This window comes from Pongo abelii, chromosome 13, assembly GCF_028885655.2.
Source record: "Pongo abelii isolate AG06213 chromosome 13, NHGRI_mPonAbe1-v2.0_pri, whole genome shotgun sequence".
NCBI classification, from domain to species: domain Eukaryota; kingdom Metazoa; phylum Chordata; class Mammalia; order Primates; family Hominidae; genus Pongo; species Pongo abelii.
In genome coordinates, this window is record NC_071998.2 from 83,209,501 (window position 1) to 83,225,713 (window position 16,213).

General features: G+C 43.7%; 1 protein-coding gene and 1 pseudogene across 14 annotated transcripts in view; one reads left to right on the forward strand and one right to left on the reverse strand.

The window, feature by feature from the left end:
- Positions 1-16,213, reverse strand: part of SPIN1 (spindlin 1) — an 88,860-nt gene that overhangs the window by 62,630 nt on the left and 10,017 nt on the right.
- LOC103891484 (heterogeneous nuclear ribonucleoprotein A1-like) lies at positions 2,614-3,813 on the forward strand (annotated as a pseudogene).

The window sequence follows — 16,213 nt, forward strand, 5'->3', positions numbered from 1 at the left end:
TCTCCATAGGAGGGCATGAACACTTCGTATCTGAGACCTTCCCAGACACTGCCCTATATGTCACTTCTTATGGTTGGTCCTATTTTGTATTTTTTTTTTTTTTTTTTTGCTATAATAAACTATACTGGACTTTCTTGAGTTTTGTGAGTCATCCTAACTGAATTATCAAACTTGAGTGTGATGGAAACCTCCACATTTGTACTTGGTCAGAAATAAAAGTAACATGGGAGCCCCTGAAGTTTGCAGCTGGTATCCAAAGTGAGGGCAGTCTTGTGGAAACCTATTAACTTTGATCTAAGTCGAACTGTATCGCAATCATACATCTACAATGCTCACTAAAATTCCCCATCAACAATTATTTGTTGATGAATATATAAAAGGAGGTAAGCCAAAGACCACCCCACAACTGATTTGTATTAAACATCAAAACCTTAATTTTGGCCCGGCACAGTGGCTTACACCTGTAGAGTGTGAGGCCTTGGGAGGCCAACACTTTAGGAGGCAAAGGCAGGTGGATTGCTTGAGGTCAGGAGTTTGAGACCAGCCTGGCCAAAATGGTGAAACCCTGTCTCTACTAAAAAAATCAGCCAGGTGTGGTGGTGCGCACCTGTAGTCCCAGCTACTCAGGAGGCTGAGGTAGAATCGCTTGAACCTGGGAGGCTGAGGTTGCAGTAAGCCAAAATCACACCACTGCACTCCAGCCTGGGCGATACAGGGAGACTGCCTTTTAAAAAACAAAACAAAACAAAAAAAACCCACCTTGGCCAGGCAAGTAGCTCACACCTGTAATCCCAACACTTTAGGAGGCCAAGGCAGGCAGATCACCTGATGTTAGGAGTTTGAGACCAGCCTGGCCAACATGGTGAAATCCCATCTCTACAAAAATTAGCCAGATGTGGTGGCACGCACCTGTAGTGCCAGCTACTCAGGAGGCTGAGGCAGGAGAATCGCTCGAACCTGGGAGGCAGAGGCTGCAGTGAGCCAAGATCGCACCACTGCACTCTAGCCTGAGCAACAGAGCAAAACTCTATCTCAAAAAAAAAAAAACTTAATTTTAATATCTTAAAAAACAAAATCTGAATTATCTATATACCAACAATATTGTCTTGTCACTTAAATTACCTACAAAGAGGCCGGGCACGGTGGCTCACGCCTGTAATCCCAGCACTTTGGGAGGCCAAGGCGGGCGGATCACGAGGTTAGGAGTTCGAGACCAGCCTGGCCAACATAGTGAAACCCCGTCTCTACTAAAAATACAAAAATTACCCGGGTGTGGTGGCATGCACCTGTAGTCCCAGCTACTAGGGAGGCTGAAGTGGGAGAATTGCTTGAACCCGGGAGATGGAAGTTGCAGTGAGCTGAGACCGTGCCATTTGCACTCCAGCCTGGGTGACAGAGTGAGACTGTCTAAAAAAAAAAAAAAAAATTACTGACAAAGAAAGACATCATAGTCTTCTGTTTCACAGGGTAGTAATATTTGTATAACTTAAATATAATTGGTTTCTGTTGTGATCCTGTGTATTTCATTCACTGTGTTCAGAAGATTCTGAAAAGGCATCCATAGGTTTCATAAAACTGGCAAACGGTCCATGGCACAACCCCCTCTGCCCAAAACTATGGACAACAAGCAGTCTCTCTGGGTCTTTGATGGGTTTCTGAAGGCCATCCACAAGGATCAATATAAATGGCCAACTCTTGGTAACAATGGACTGGTAATTTAAACAATCCTCCCAACAGCTACAAAATTAAAGTAAAATTTACAAGGATATCCCTAGTAAGAACTATCAGAAACCAGAGTTTCTTAGAGAAATAACCAATTCCAGATGAGGAGAAGGATATTAGAGGAGCTTGGAATATCTTGTCATACGAGAAGCAAGGAAGCTCTAGCAACGACTACTGGAATTGTGTTAAGGAAACAAACGGGTTATTTTTCGTTTGTTTTTTTTTTTTTTGAGACGGAGTCTCGCTCAGTCGCCCAGGCTGGAGTGCAGTGGCATGATCTCAGCTCACTGCAAGCTCCGCCTCCTGGGTTCACGCCATTCTCCTGACTCAGCCTCCTGAGTAGCTGGGACTACCGGCGCCCACCACCAGGCCTGGCAATTTTTTTTGTATTTTTAGTAGAGACAAGGTTTCATCGTACTAGCCAGGATGGTCTCGATCTCCTGACCTCGTGATCCGCCCGTCTCGGCCTCCCATAGTGCTGATTACAGGCGTGAGCCACCGCCCCGGCCTCAAACGGGGTTGTTCTGAACTATTTTCTTGACTTCTGTATATAACTGAAAACTACCATGAGAAAAAGTTGAAAATAGGCCAGGCACAGTGGTTCACGCCTGTAATCCCAGCACTTTGGAACGCAAGGGAGGGAGGATTGCTTGAGCCCAGGCGTTCAAGACCAGCCTCAGCAACATAGGGTGATCTCATCTCTACTAAAAATTTAAAAAATTAGTCAGGCAAGCCGATGCATACCTGTAGTCCCGGCTACTAGGGAGGCTGACACAGAAGGACAGCTTGAGCCCAGGAGGCCAAGGCTGCAGTAAGCCAAGATCATGTCACTGCACTCTAGCCTGGGTGACAAAGTGAGATTCTGTCACCAAAAAAAAAAGCTTTCTGCCCATGGATGACGCCGAAGCATCATTAAAGTCTCTCTTCTCCATGCCATCATGTCTAAGTCACAAGTCTCCTAAAGAGCCCGAACAGCTGAGGAAGCTCTTCATTGGAGGGTTGAGCTTTGAAACAACCGATGAGAGCCTGAGGAGCCATTTTGAGCAATGCGGGACGCTCACGGACTGTGTGATAATGAGAGATCCAAACACCAAGTGCTCCAGGGGCTTTGGGTTTGTCACATATGCCACTGTGGAGGTGGAGGATGCAGCCATGAATGCAAGGCCACACAAGGTGAACGGAAGAGTTGTGGAACCAAAGAGAGCTGTCTCAAGAGAAGATTCTCAAAGACCAGGTGCCCACTTAACTGTGAAAAAGATATTTGTTGGTGGCATTAAAGAAGACACTGAAGAACATAACCCAAGAGATTATTTTGAACAGTTCTGAAAAACTGAAGTGATTGAAATCATGACTGACCGAGGCAGTGGCAAGAAAAGGGGCTTTGCCTTTGTAACCTCTGACGACCACGACTCCACGGATAAGACTGTCATTCAGAAATATCATACTGTGAATGGCGACAACTGTGAAGTTAGGAAAGCCCTGTCAAAGCAAGAGATGGCTAGTGCTTCATCCAGCCAAAGAAGCTAAGTGATTCTGGAAACGTGGTAGTCGTGGAGGTGGTTTCGGTGGGAATGACAACTCTGGTAGTGGAGGAAACTTCAGTGGTCATGGTGGCTTTGGTGGCAGTGGGGATGGCTATAATGGATTTAGTAATGGTGGAAGCAATTTTGGAGGTGGTGGAAGCTACAATGATTTTGGCAATTACAACAATCAGTCTTCATTTTGGACCCATGAAGGGAGGAAACTTTGGAGGCAGAAGCTCTGGCCCCTATGGTTGTGGAGGCCAATACTATGCCAAACCATGAAACCACGGTGGCTACTATGGTGGTTCCAGTAGCAGCAGTAGCTATGGCAGTGGCAGAAGATTTTAATTAGGTGACAAAGCTTAGCAGAAGAGGAGAGCCAGAGAAGTGACAGGGAAGCTACAGGTTAAAATAGATTTGTGAATTCAGCCAAGCACAGTGGTGGCAGGGCCTAGATGCTACAAAGAAGACATGTTTTAGACAAATACTCATGTGTATGGGCAAAAAACTCGAGGACTGTATCTGTGACTAATTGTATAACAAGTTATTTTAGTTTCTGTTCTATGGAAACTTTAAAGCATTCCAACAAAAGGTTTTAATGTATTTTTTTTTTTTGCACCCATGCTGTTCATTACTAAAGGTAATAGTCTGATCATGATGCTGAATAAATATCTTAAAAAAAAAAAAAAGTTGCACACACACACTAAATACATGCATGAAAGCATCAAATAACTTGAAAAATAGTAAGGTATCAGAGAGACAGGATCTAGAGAGGAAAACCCTACATTTATAACCACTTTGGTCCCTGAGAGCAATTGCCAAGTTAAGGACCAGCTGAGAACTTGACAGCTTGGTAAGATTAGGAGAAAAGAACTAAAATTCAGAAAATACCAAAGGGGATTACAGAGGGACTGGTAAACTCACCTCCCTTCGAGTTGGAATCCTGAATTGCTGAACTTAGGAAGCAAGGGAAAAGGGAAGCAGCCAGGCTCTAAGACGTGTAGCTCAATTTCTTTTTTTTTTTTTTTGAGACAGAGTCTCACTCTGTTGCCCAGGCTGGAGTGCAGTGGCGCAATCTCGGCTCACTGCAAGCTTCACTTCCTGGGTTCACACCATTCTCCTGCCTCAGCCTCCCGAGTAGCTGGGACTACAGGCGCCCGCCACCACGCCCAGCTAATTTTTTTTTGTATTTTTAGTAGAGACGGGGTTTCACCATGTTAGCCAGGACACTCTTGATCTCCTGACCTCGTGATCCGCCCGCCTCGGCCTCCCAAAGTGCTGGGATTACAGGAATGAGCCACCGCACCTGGCCGTCATGTAGCTCAATTTCAACTCATCTTTATCCCTAAAACTGAACCAAGGTGATCCCAGACTGCCTATTCCCTAACATGCCTGAGGTAGAAACAAGCATAAATCCTCTCTGGATATATCATCCTAGACCCCAAATTATTCAAACGATATTTATAATGTGATCTACTAGATGTGCACATGTGTGTATACACACACACGCAGAGCCAACAAGGAGACAAAATAAATAAAAACCAGCAGGAAAAAAAACAAGAAAAAAAAAAGCAGGCCGGGCACGGTGGCTCACACCTGTAATCCCAACACTTTGGGAGGCCGAGGCAGGTTGATCATGAGGTCAAGAGATCGAGACCACCCTGGCCAACATGGTGAAACCCCGTCTCTACTAAAAATTAGCCAGGCATGGTGGCAGGCGCCTGTAATCCCAGCTACTTGGGAGGCCGAGGCAGGAGAATCGCTTGAACCCGGGAGGCGGAGGTTGCAGTGAGCCGAGATCGTGCCATTGCACTCCATCCTAGGCAAAAAGAGTGAAACTCTGTCTCAAAAAAAAAAGGGCCAGGCATGGTGGCTAACACCTGTAATCCCAGCCCTTTGGGAGGCCAAGGCAGGTGGATCACAAGGTCAGGAGTTCAAGACCAGCCTGCCCAACATGGTGAAACCCTGTCTCTCCTAAAAATACAAAAACTAACGAGGACTGGCGGTAGGCCCTGTAGTCCCAGCTACTCGGGAGGTTGTGGCAGAGAATTGCTTAAACCCAGGAGGCGGAGGTTGCAGTTAGCCAAGATCGCACCACTGCACTCCAGCCTGGGTGACAGAGTGACACTCCATCTCAAAAAAAAAAAAAAAAAGAAAAGAAAAACAAACCAAAACAAAACAAAAATATCCAGGATGACGCATGACAAGGGTAAGGGACTGAGAAGGTCTAAAGTGTTTAAATGGGCTCTCAGAAGGTGGGGGGAAGGGATAAAGGAGGAATAGCAGAAATAGTTGAAAAGATAATGCCTGTCAACTTTTCAAAACTAATGAAAGACATCCCATCATGGGTTCAATAAAACCTAAGAATTCCAAGCAGGATGAATAAAGAAATATATAACCAAACACATCATAGTAAAACTGTTGAAAACCAAAGGCAGAAAAAAAAACATAAAGCCTGGAGTACCAAGAGATTTGAGGCTGGGCACGGTGGCTTGCACCTGTAATCCCAGCACTTTGAGAGACTGAGGCAGGCAGATCCCTTGAGCCCAGGAGTTCAAGACCAGCCTGGGCAACATGGCGAAACCCTACCTGTCTGTACAAAAACTACAAAAAATAGCCAAGCACGGGGTGGCTCGGGCCTGTGGTCCCAGCTGCTCAAGAGGCTGAGGTAGGAGGATCATTTGAGCCTGGGAGGTGGAGGCTGCAGTGAGTCGAGATCGTACAACTGCACTCCAGCCTGGGTGACAGAGCAAGACTGTCTCAAAAAAAAAAAAAAAGAGAGAGATTCCAGTCACAGGAGTGATTTTTAAAACTGACAGTTTACCTCTTATAAAAAAAAATGAAAACTGAAGATACAATTCAATAGCTTCTTTTTTTTTAATTAAAAAAAAAAAATTAGAGATGAGGTCTCACTATGTTGCCCAGGCTGGTCTCGAACTCTTGAGCTCAAGTAATCCTCTTGCCTTGGCCTCCCAAAGTGCTGGGATTACAGATGTGAGCCACTGCACCTGACCACAATTCAATAGCTTATTTTAACACCTTAGAAGAAAACTGACAACTTAGAATTCTGTACACATCAGTAGTATCCTTCAAAAAGGAAGATGAAGCCGGTGGCTCACACCTGTAATCCCAGGACTTTGGGACGCCGAGCAGATGCATCACTAGGGATCAGCAGTTCAGGACCAGCCTGGGCAATATAACAAAACCCTGTCTCTACTAAAAATAACAAAAAAATTAGCCAAGTGTGGTGGTGCACACCTGCAGTCCCAGCTATTCGGGAGGCTGAGGCAGGAGAACGGTTTGAACTGGGAGACAGAGGTTGCAGTGAGCCGAGATCACGCCACTGCACTCAAGCCTAAGCAACAGAGTGAGACTCCATCTTTTTTTTTAAAAAAAAAAACAGGAAGATCAATTTGAGGCATGTCTAGACTAACGTAGGAAATTCACTACGTTACACAAAAGGTGGGAAGCATAAAGGGTGTTCTTCGGGCAGAATAAAATGTTACAAGATGGAGGATCTAGTTAGGAAATGAAAAAGATAAATTTTGTGGGTAAATCTAAATGGCTATTGAAAATACAAATTAATCCCGTCTTAAGATAAAATACAGACAAAATTAAAACAACACAATAATGATAATGTGAATAAAAATGAGCTAAACAGAGTATCCAGGAGAGGAGGAAAGTATCAAATAATATTAGATTTTGATAGTAAAAGATTCACGTTTAAGTAACTTCCAAGTTAGAAGAGCAGAACAAACATAAAAAATAAGCATCTAAAAGAAGGCAAGAAACGACAGGAAAAGGTAAAAAAACAGGTTTGACAGGAGAAAGTACTGATTAACAGATTGAACCTAAATATCAGTTACTTTGTCAAATGCCAATAGACAGATGCTCTAATCATAAGAAACACACAAGATTTTTTAAAATTCTAGTATATACTGGCTGGGCACAGTGGCTCACGCCTGTAATCCCAGCACTTTGGGAGGCCAAGGCGGGTGGATCACAAGGTCAGGAGATGGAGACCATGCTGGCTAACACGGTGAAACCCTGTCTCTACTAAAAATACAAAAAAATTAGCCGAGCATGGTGGCGGGCGCCTGTAGTCCCAGCTACTGGGGAGACTGAGGCAGGAGAATGGTGTGAACCCGGGAGGCGGAGCTTGCAGTGAACCGAGATTGCACCACTGCAACCCAGCCTGGGTGACACAGCGAAACTCCAACTCAAAAAAAAAAAAAAAAAAAAAAATTCTAGTATATACTGTTGGCAAGAAAATCTTTCAAAACTTAAGCACAGTCATGCCCCACACAGAGACGTTTCAGTCAATAATGGATCACATATACAATGGTAGTCCCATAATATTATAATAGAGCCAGGCACAGTGGCTCACACCTGTAACTCCAGCACTCTGGGAGGCCAAGGTGGGCAGATCACTTGAGTCCAAGGGTTGGAGACCAGACTAGGCAAGCGGCAAAACCCTATCCCTACACATACACACACACACACACACACACACACAAGCCAGGCATGGTGGCACGCTCCTGTAGTCACAATTACTAGGGAGATTGTGTGATGATCACTTGAACCCAGGAAGCAGAAGTTGCAGTGAAAGGTGGGCAGATCACTTGAGTCCAAGGGTTGGAGACCAGACTAGGCAATGTGGCAAAACCCTATCTCTACACACACACACAGCCAGGCGTGGTGGCATGCGCCTGTAGTCACAATTACTAGGGAGATTGTGTGAGAATCACTTGAACCCAGCAGGCAGAGGTTGCAGTAAGCCAAGATCACACCACTGCACTCTGGCCTTGGCCAGAGCGAGACCCTGTCTCAAAAACAAACAAAAAAAATTATAATGGAGCCAAAAAATTCCTATTGTCTAATGATTTCATAGCCGTGTTTGTGGTGATGCTGGTGTAAACAAACCCACTGCACTGCAAACAAAACTACTGTGTCCAAAGTCATATAAAAGTATAGTACAGGCTGGGCACAGTGGCTCACGCCTGTAATCCCAGCTACTCAGAAGGCTGAGGAAGGAGAATCGCTTGAACTCGGGAGGTGGAGGTTGCAGTGAGCCGAGATCCTGCCTCTGCACTCCAGCCTGGGAGAGACAGCGAGACCCTGTCTCAAAAAACAAACAAAAAAAAGTATAGTACACACGATTACATACAATACACTGTACTTGATAATAAACAACTATGTTACTGGTTTATTTATTAACTACATGTTTAATCATTATTTTAGACTGTACTCATACTTATTAAAAAGAAAAGTTAACTGTAAAACAGCCTCAGGCAGGTCCTTCAGGAGGTACTCCAGAAGAAAGCACTGTTATCATAGATGACAACTCCATATGTGTTATTGCACCTGAAGACCTTTCACCTGGACAAGGTGCCGAGGTGGAAGATAGTGATACAGATGATCCTGAGTATCTCGGTTTTTTTTTTTTTTTTTTTGAGACGAAATCTCACTCTTGTCCCCCAGGCTGGAGTGCAATCGCATGATCTTGACTCATTGCAACCTCTGCCTCCTGGGTTCAAGCGATTCTCCTGCCTCAGCCTCCCAAGTAGCTGGGATTACAGGCACCTGCCACTACGCCCGGCTACTTTTTGTATTTTTAGTAGAGACAGGGTTTCACCATGTTGGCCAGGATGGTCTTGAACTCCTGACCTCAGGTGATCTGCCTGCCTCAGCCTCTCAAAGTGCTGGGATTACAGGCATGAACCACCGTGCCTGGCCAAGTCTCTTAGTTTTTAACAAAAAGTTTAAAAAGTAAAAACAAAAGTAATAAATTTTTAAAATAGAAAAGGCTTACAAAATAACACAGAGAAAGAAAGCATTTCTATACATCTGTACAATGTGTTTGTGTTTTAAGCTAAGTACTATAAGAGTCAAGAAATTTAAAAATTATGAAGTTCATAAAGTAAAAAAGCTACACGGTCTCTAATATAGATGCAAGAAAAAAGTGTCTTCGCTGTCTGACTGTAGCAGCGAAGACTGGATTGAAGAATTGGGGGGTAGGGGAGAGTAAGCTAAGGTTAATTTATTATTGAAGAAAAATTTTTCTATAAATTTAGTGTAGCCTAACTGTACAGTGTTTATACACAGCCTACAATAGTGCACAATAATGTCCTAGGCCTTCACATTCACTCACCACCCACACCCAGAGCAACTTCCAATCCTGCAAGCTCCATTCATGGTAAGTGCCCTAATACAGGTGGACCATTTCTGTATCTTTTATACCAGGTTTTCACTGTACTTTCTCTGTGTTTACATACATAATTACTTACTATTGTGTTCCAACTGTCTACAGTATTCAGTTCAGTCGCATACTATACAGGTTTGCAGCCTAGGAGCAAATAGGCTTATACCATTTAGCCTAAGCATGTCAAAGGCTACACCATCTAAGTTTTGTGCAAGTATGCTCTATAATGCTCACCTAACAACGCATTTTTCAGAACATATTCTCATCATTAAGCAACACATGCTTGAAAAATAAGTAAGACTGAAATTAAAGGGTAAAAAAGGATATACCCTACACATACTAACCAAAGGAAAACACTGCAGCAACATTAATATCAAGCTAAATAAACTTTACCTCTAATAATACTCGCCCCTTAAAAAGAACGCTTAATAGTGGTTTTCTTTTTTTCCCCCCCACTTTGAAGACAGGATCTTACTCTGTCACCCAGGCTAAGTGCAGCGGTACGATCAGGGCTCCTGAGTGCAGCCTTCACCTCTCAGGCTCAGGTGATCCATCCACATCACCCTCCCAAGTAGCTGGGACTACAGGTGTGTACCACCACGCACAGCTAATTTTTTTTAATTTTCTGTAGAGATGGGGTCTTGCTATGTTGCCCAGGCTGGTCTCAAATTCTAGACTCAAGTGATCCTCCCGCCTCAAGCCTCCCAAACTGCTGGGACTACAGTGATTTTAAAAGACCTGGTTAATATATAACTCTAAATACCAATGCATCTAAGAACACACCCTCATAAGATAATGTATAAAGCAAAAAGTATCGGAACTAAGGAAAAACTGACAAATGCAAAATCAAAGTATTAATACATCTCTTTCAATAACCAACAGAACAAGCTGAAAAGCTTCTGCACAGCAAAGGAAACAAATGACAGAGTGAAGAGGCAACCTGTTGAATGGGAAATGATGTGTGCAAACCGTTCATGACAAAGGACTAAAATCCAGAATATGCAACGAGCTCAAATAACCAACAATTAAAAAAATAATAATAATAATCCCACTAAAAAGTGGGCAAAGGACATCAAAAAACATACAAATGGCCAAATGAAAAAATGCTCACATCAGTAATCATCAGGTAAATGCAAATCAAAACTACAATGAGATAGCACCTTACCACAGTTAGGATAACTATTAATAAAAACACAAACAACAGAAGATCGCAAGGATGCGGAGAAAAGGGAACTCTTATACACTGGGAATGGAAATTAATAAAGCCATTATGAAAAACAGTATGGAGATTTCTCAAAACACTAAAAATAGAACTACTACATACTTCAGCAATCCCACTACTGGCTATTTATCCAAAGGAAAAGAAATCAGTATTATCAAAGGGATACATACACTCACCTGTTTACCACAGCACTATTTACAAAAGCAAAGATATAGAATCAACCTAAGTATCCATCAATGAGCAGAGAGATAAAGAAAACGTGGCATATATACACAATGGAATGCTATTCAGCCAGAAAGAAGAATAAAATCATGTTTGCAGCAACATGGATGAAGCTGGAGGTCATTATGTTAAGTGAAATAAGCCATGCCAGGCATAGAAAGACAAATAACACATGTTCTAACAAATACATGGGAGCTATAAAAAAAAAAAAAAAAAAAAAAGTTGACCTCATGGAAATAGAAAATACAATGACAGGTATCAGAGGCTGGGAAGGGTGAGAAAGAGAAGTTGGTTAATGGGTACAAACATACAGTTAGAAAGTTCTAATGTTCTATAGCAGAGTAGGGTCACCATAGTTAGCAAATATATACCGTATATTTCAAAGTAGCTAAAAGAGAAGTCTTGAAATGTTACCAGCACACAGAAATGATAAATACTCAGCCAGGCGCAGTAGTTCACACCTGCAATCCCAGCACTTTGGGAGGCCGAGGCAGGCCGATCACCTGAGGTCAGGGGACCCAGACCAGAATGGCCAACATGGTGAAACCCTGTCTCTACTAAAATTACAAAAATTAGCCCAGCATGGTGGCGCACACCTGTAATCCCAGCTTACTCAGGAGGCTGAGGCGGGAGAATTGCTTGAACCCAGGAGGCAAGAGGTTTCAGCAAGCCAAGATTGCACCACCGCACTCCAGCCTGAGCAACAGAGCGAGACTCCATCTCAAGAACAAAAAGATAAAATACTCCAGGTGATGGATGCTCCAGGCACCCTGACTTGATCATTATACATTCTATGCATGTAACAAGTATTCATATGCATCCCATAAAGATGTAAAATATTATGTATTAATAAAAGGAAAAGATTGTTAGGAATTTAGCAAAGTATTTTTAGGCAAAGGCTTAAAACAGATACATAACATCTCAACATAAGCAAGAACATACAGTTCCACAACTTGCTTCTCTTATTAAATGTTACATTTTTTGTGTAATACAGTAGGCCCTTGGCCTCTTATCCCTTGAGCTCCACATCTGTGGATTCAACTAACCTCAGATTTTCAACATTTGGGAAAAAAATGATGGTTTCATCTGTACCAAACACATAAAGTTTTTTCTTTGTTATTCCCTAAACAATACAGTATAACCATTTGTATAGCATTTACACTGTATTACATACTATGAGTAATTTAGAGAGTAAAGTATACAGAAAGATATGCATGGATTATACGCAAATACTCCACCATTTCATATAAAAAACTTGAGCATCCATGGATTTTGGTATCCATGGGTGGGGTGCAGGTGGGGGGGAGGCAGGCGGAGTGTGGGTCCTGGAACCAATTCCCTGATATGGAGGAATGGCTGTATGAATTTTTTTTCCTATGAACCTCTTATTGTTAACAGTGGCATAATATTCCAGTGTATGGGTATAATGGTCATTTACTCTACCTTAACTCCATTATTGGACAGTTGTTTCTAATTTTTCTGGATCACAAACACTGATATAATGAAAAACCTTACACATAACATATTTGTATACTGTCCAAATTCATCTATACAATAAAATCCTAGCAGTGAAACTGCTGGATCAACAGAGCACATGCATTTTAAATTCTGTTTTAGTGCGGCCATCCTCCAAAAAGGTCCTAGCAAAGTACAGTTCCACCAATGATGCAAGTTATTTAAGGGCTATGCATTTAGGTGAACCTTTCCTTATGAACTAATATTTTATTAGAGTCTCGCTCTGTTGCCCAGGCTGGAGTGCAGTCGCACGACCGTGGCTCACCGTGGCCTCGAATTCCCCCGCTCAACTGATCCTCCCACCTCAGCCTCCTGAGTAACTGAAACTACAAGCACAAGCCACCACACCTGGCTAATTTTTTTTTTTTTTTTTGAAGCGGAGTCTCGCTCTGTCACCCCAGCTAGAGTGCAGTGGCATGATCTTGGCTCACTGCAACCTCTGCCTCCTGGGCTCAAGCGATTCTCCTGCCTCAGCCTGCCGAGTAGCTGGGATTAAGGCACGGGCCATGATATCCGCTTCATTTTTGTATTTTTAGTAGAGATGAGGTATCGCCATGTTGGCCAGGCTGGTCTCAAACCCCTTATCAGGTGATCTTCCTGCCTTGCCCTCCCAAAATGCTGGGATTACAGGTATTAGCCATCATGCCAAGCCAAATATAGACTCTCATACAAGGTGAGTGAGTGGTCAGTGGAGTTCCTTGTTAGGCCGGAAAAAATCTAATTGAGGCATCAGGCCTTGTGGGATGGGCCTCAGTCAATCAACCCAACTGTTAAAGAGTCCTTTCTGTCCCCTTGAACTATAACACTGAACCCAGAATCTCTGCTTAGTGAGCCCATATCAATAAATTCTGCCTGATCCAACTTTATGTTCCTTCCACTGTTATACTACACCCCTAAGATCCATTGCCACAAATCAAATACTCCTCCAGGCTCCTGACTATATAGTGGCAAAAGTATACAATCTTTTAGAGTGTAGCATACCTTTCTCATGGGTCACCTCACTCTCTGGGGCCTGCTGCAACTACAGTCCAGCCACAGATCTACAAGAAAGAAGGATTACGGGGCAGATTCTGAGGAAGACAGTACCGTGCTGGGCAACTACCCAAAGGGAGGCCAATTACAGGTTTTTCAGGCAAACGGAGATTAAGTTCCTCTGGGAAGAGTTGGAAAGGCTGCTTCTCCGGGAAAGGCAGCAGAGCAGCATTTAAGGATTTAAGGTCTCCAGCTTAAACAGAATCTGACAATATGCCTCCAATCCAATTTTCAGGATTCCATTCCTACCAATCAATGATCTCACCCACAAATTAGAAATTACATTTGCATTTTTAGAGCAGTCACAGAAACCTTCAGGTCCCTTACGTGTAACCTGAGCTAAAAATTTAAAAGCCTGAGCTGATCATTCTGCTTTGTATGGTTTGAACTTGGCTGAGCTGAACTACATTCCCCAGAATTTCCTTTCCTTTATGTTTCCAACTTGCGTGGCTCACAAGAGATTCTTGTGCAGCAATTGAAGGGTGCAGAAGATAAAGCAACCATCCTGCAGCTTGCACACACTGTTGCTGCTCATCTTCTGACTCACCCCATTCATGTGAGGCAGTGGTTGGCCTAGAATTGCAGCTGCATCCACTCCACCTTCCTCTGGGTTCTCCTTAAGCCTCTCTGCCTCCTGGGCTACATTTGCCAAGGATCCAACTCTTACAGGCCACCCACACAAGCAGGAACAAAGGCAACTAGAACTAGCATGGTTTCCATGTACCTTGCCTGTGGCTTCCTGTGTCGTCTTCTTCCCCACTTTACATCCATCTTCCTTTCTCAAATGACTGCCCTGTGGACTTCAAACTCCAGCATCAATCACAAAGACAACAGCCTGACAGAAACTGCTTAACGGCTGGGCACGGTGGCTCACACCTGTAATCCCAGCACTTTGGGAGGCCGAGGCGGGTGGATCACGAGGTCAGGAGTTCAAGACCAGCCTGGCCAACATGGTGAAACCCCATCTCTACTAAAAATACAAAAAAACTAGCCGGGCATGGTGGTGCACGCCTGTAATCCCAGCTACTCGGGAGGCTGAGGCAGGAGAACTGCTTGAACCCAGGAGGTGGAGGTTGCAGTGAGCCAAGATTGTGCCACTGCACTCCAGCCTGGGCAATAGAGGGAGACTCTGTCTCAAAAAAAAAAAAAGAAACTGCTTAGCCAGCTCCTCCTACACTGTGTGAACTCAAATCACTGTAACAAATGCCTTAATACATACACACACATATCCCATATACGTTTTTCTTTATCCATTCTAGGGGTTTCATTTTTCTAAACCTTATGTGATCCTGAAAAAAATATTACAATTAAAAGTCAACAAGGCCGGGCATGGTGGCTCACGCCTGTAATCCCAGGGAGGCCAAGGCAGGCGGATCACCTGAGGTGGGGAGTTCGAGACCAGCCTGACCAACACGGAGAAACCCCGTTTCTACTGAAAATACAAAATTAGCTGGGCGTGGTAGTGCATGCCTGTAATCCCAGTTACTCAGGAGGCTGAGGCAGGAGAATTGCTTGATCCCAGGAGGAGGAGGTTGCAGTGAGCCAACATCGCGCCACTGCACTCCAGCCTGGGCAACAAGAGCGAAACTCCGTCTCAAAATGAATAAATAAAAGTCAACAAATTGTTACTTAATAATCACTGTATGACAAATACCTGTGCAGACAAGACATTTAACCAACTGGACAGCCTCAATTTCCTTATTATTTAATTCTAGCTACTGCACAGGGTAGCTTGAGCCCTCACAATTCAGACACTGAGCTAGATACCAGAAAAGTAATTACAGGCAAAAACAGGAATGGTTCTGCTTTCATGAAACTCAGCCTTTGTGGGAAAACTAAAATTAATTAAATCACATAAACTAATATAACACTGTAATTCTGATAAGCACCAAGAGGACTTGACTGCAGAAAGGTCAAGAAAAAAATTCAAGAACTTCAGACAGCCGGACACGGTGGCTCATGCCTGTAGTGCAGTGGCACAGTTGGGAGGCTGAGGCAGCACTTTGGGAGGCTGAGGCAGGTAGACTGCTTGAGTCCACGAGCTCGAGACCAGCCTGGGCAACAAGGCAAAATCCTGTCTCTACTAAAAATACAAAAATAAACTAGCCAGGCATGGTGGCACATGCCTGTAGTCTCAGCTACGCGGGAGGCTGAGATGGGAAGATCACCTGAGCCCGGGAAGGTCGAGGCTGCAATGAGTCAAAACTGTGCCACTGCACTACAGCCTAGGCAACTGGAGTGACACCTTGTCTCAAAAAAACAACTTCAGGCCGGGCACAGTGGCTCACACCTGTAATCTCAGCACTTTGGGAGGCAGAAGAGGGCAGATCACTTGAGGTCAGGAGATGCAGACCAGTCTGGCCAACATGGTGAAACCCTGTCTCTACGAAAAATACAAAAAAATTAGCCAGGCATGGTGGCACGCACCTGTAGTCTCAGCTACTTGGGAGACTGAGGAGGGAGAATTGCTAGAACCTGGGAAGTGGAGGCTGCAGTGAGCTGAGACCGCACCACTGCACTCCAGCCTGGGAGACAGAGCAAGACTGTCTGGAAAAAAAAAAAAAAACTTCAGACAACTGATGCTTGTTGGAGTCAGTGATGAATATCAATACAGTCCAATCTCTTTATCTTATGAAAATGTGCAAGCACGCACACAGAAAATTTCATTTAAAGTGATGCTTGAGCCAAACTCTAAAGACCAGGAATAACTGTTAACAAAGAAAGGCATTCCAGGCAGAGGAAAAGAACAAGTGACAAGATTCCTGGTGGAGAAGA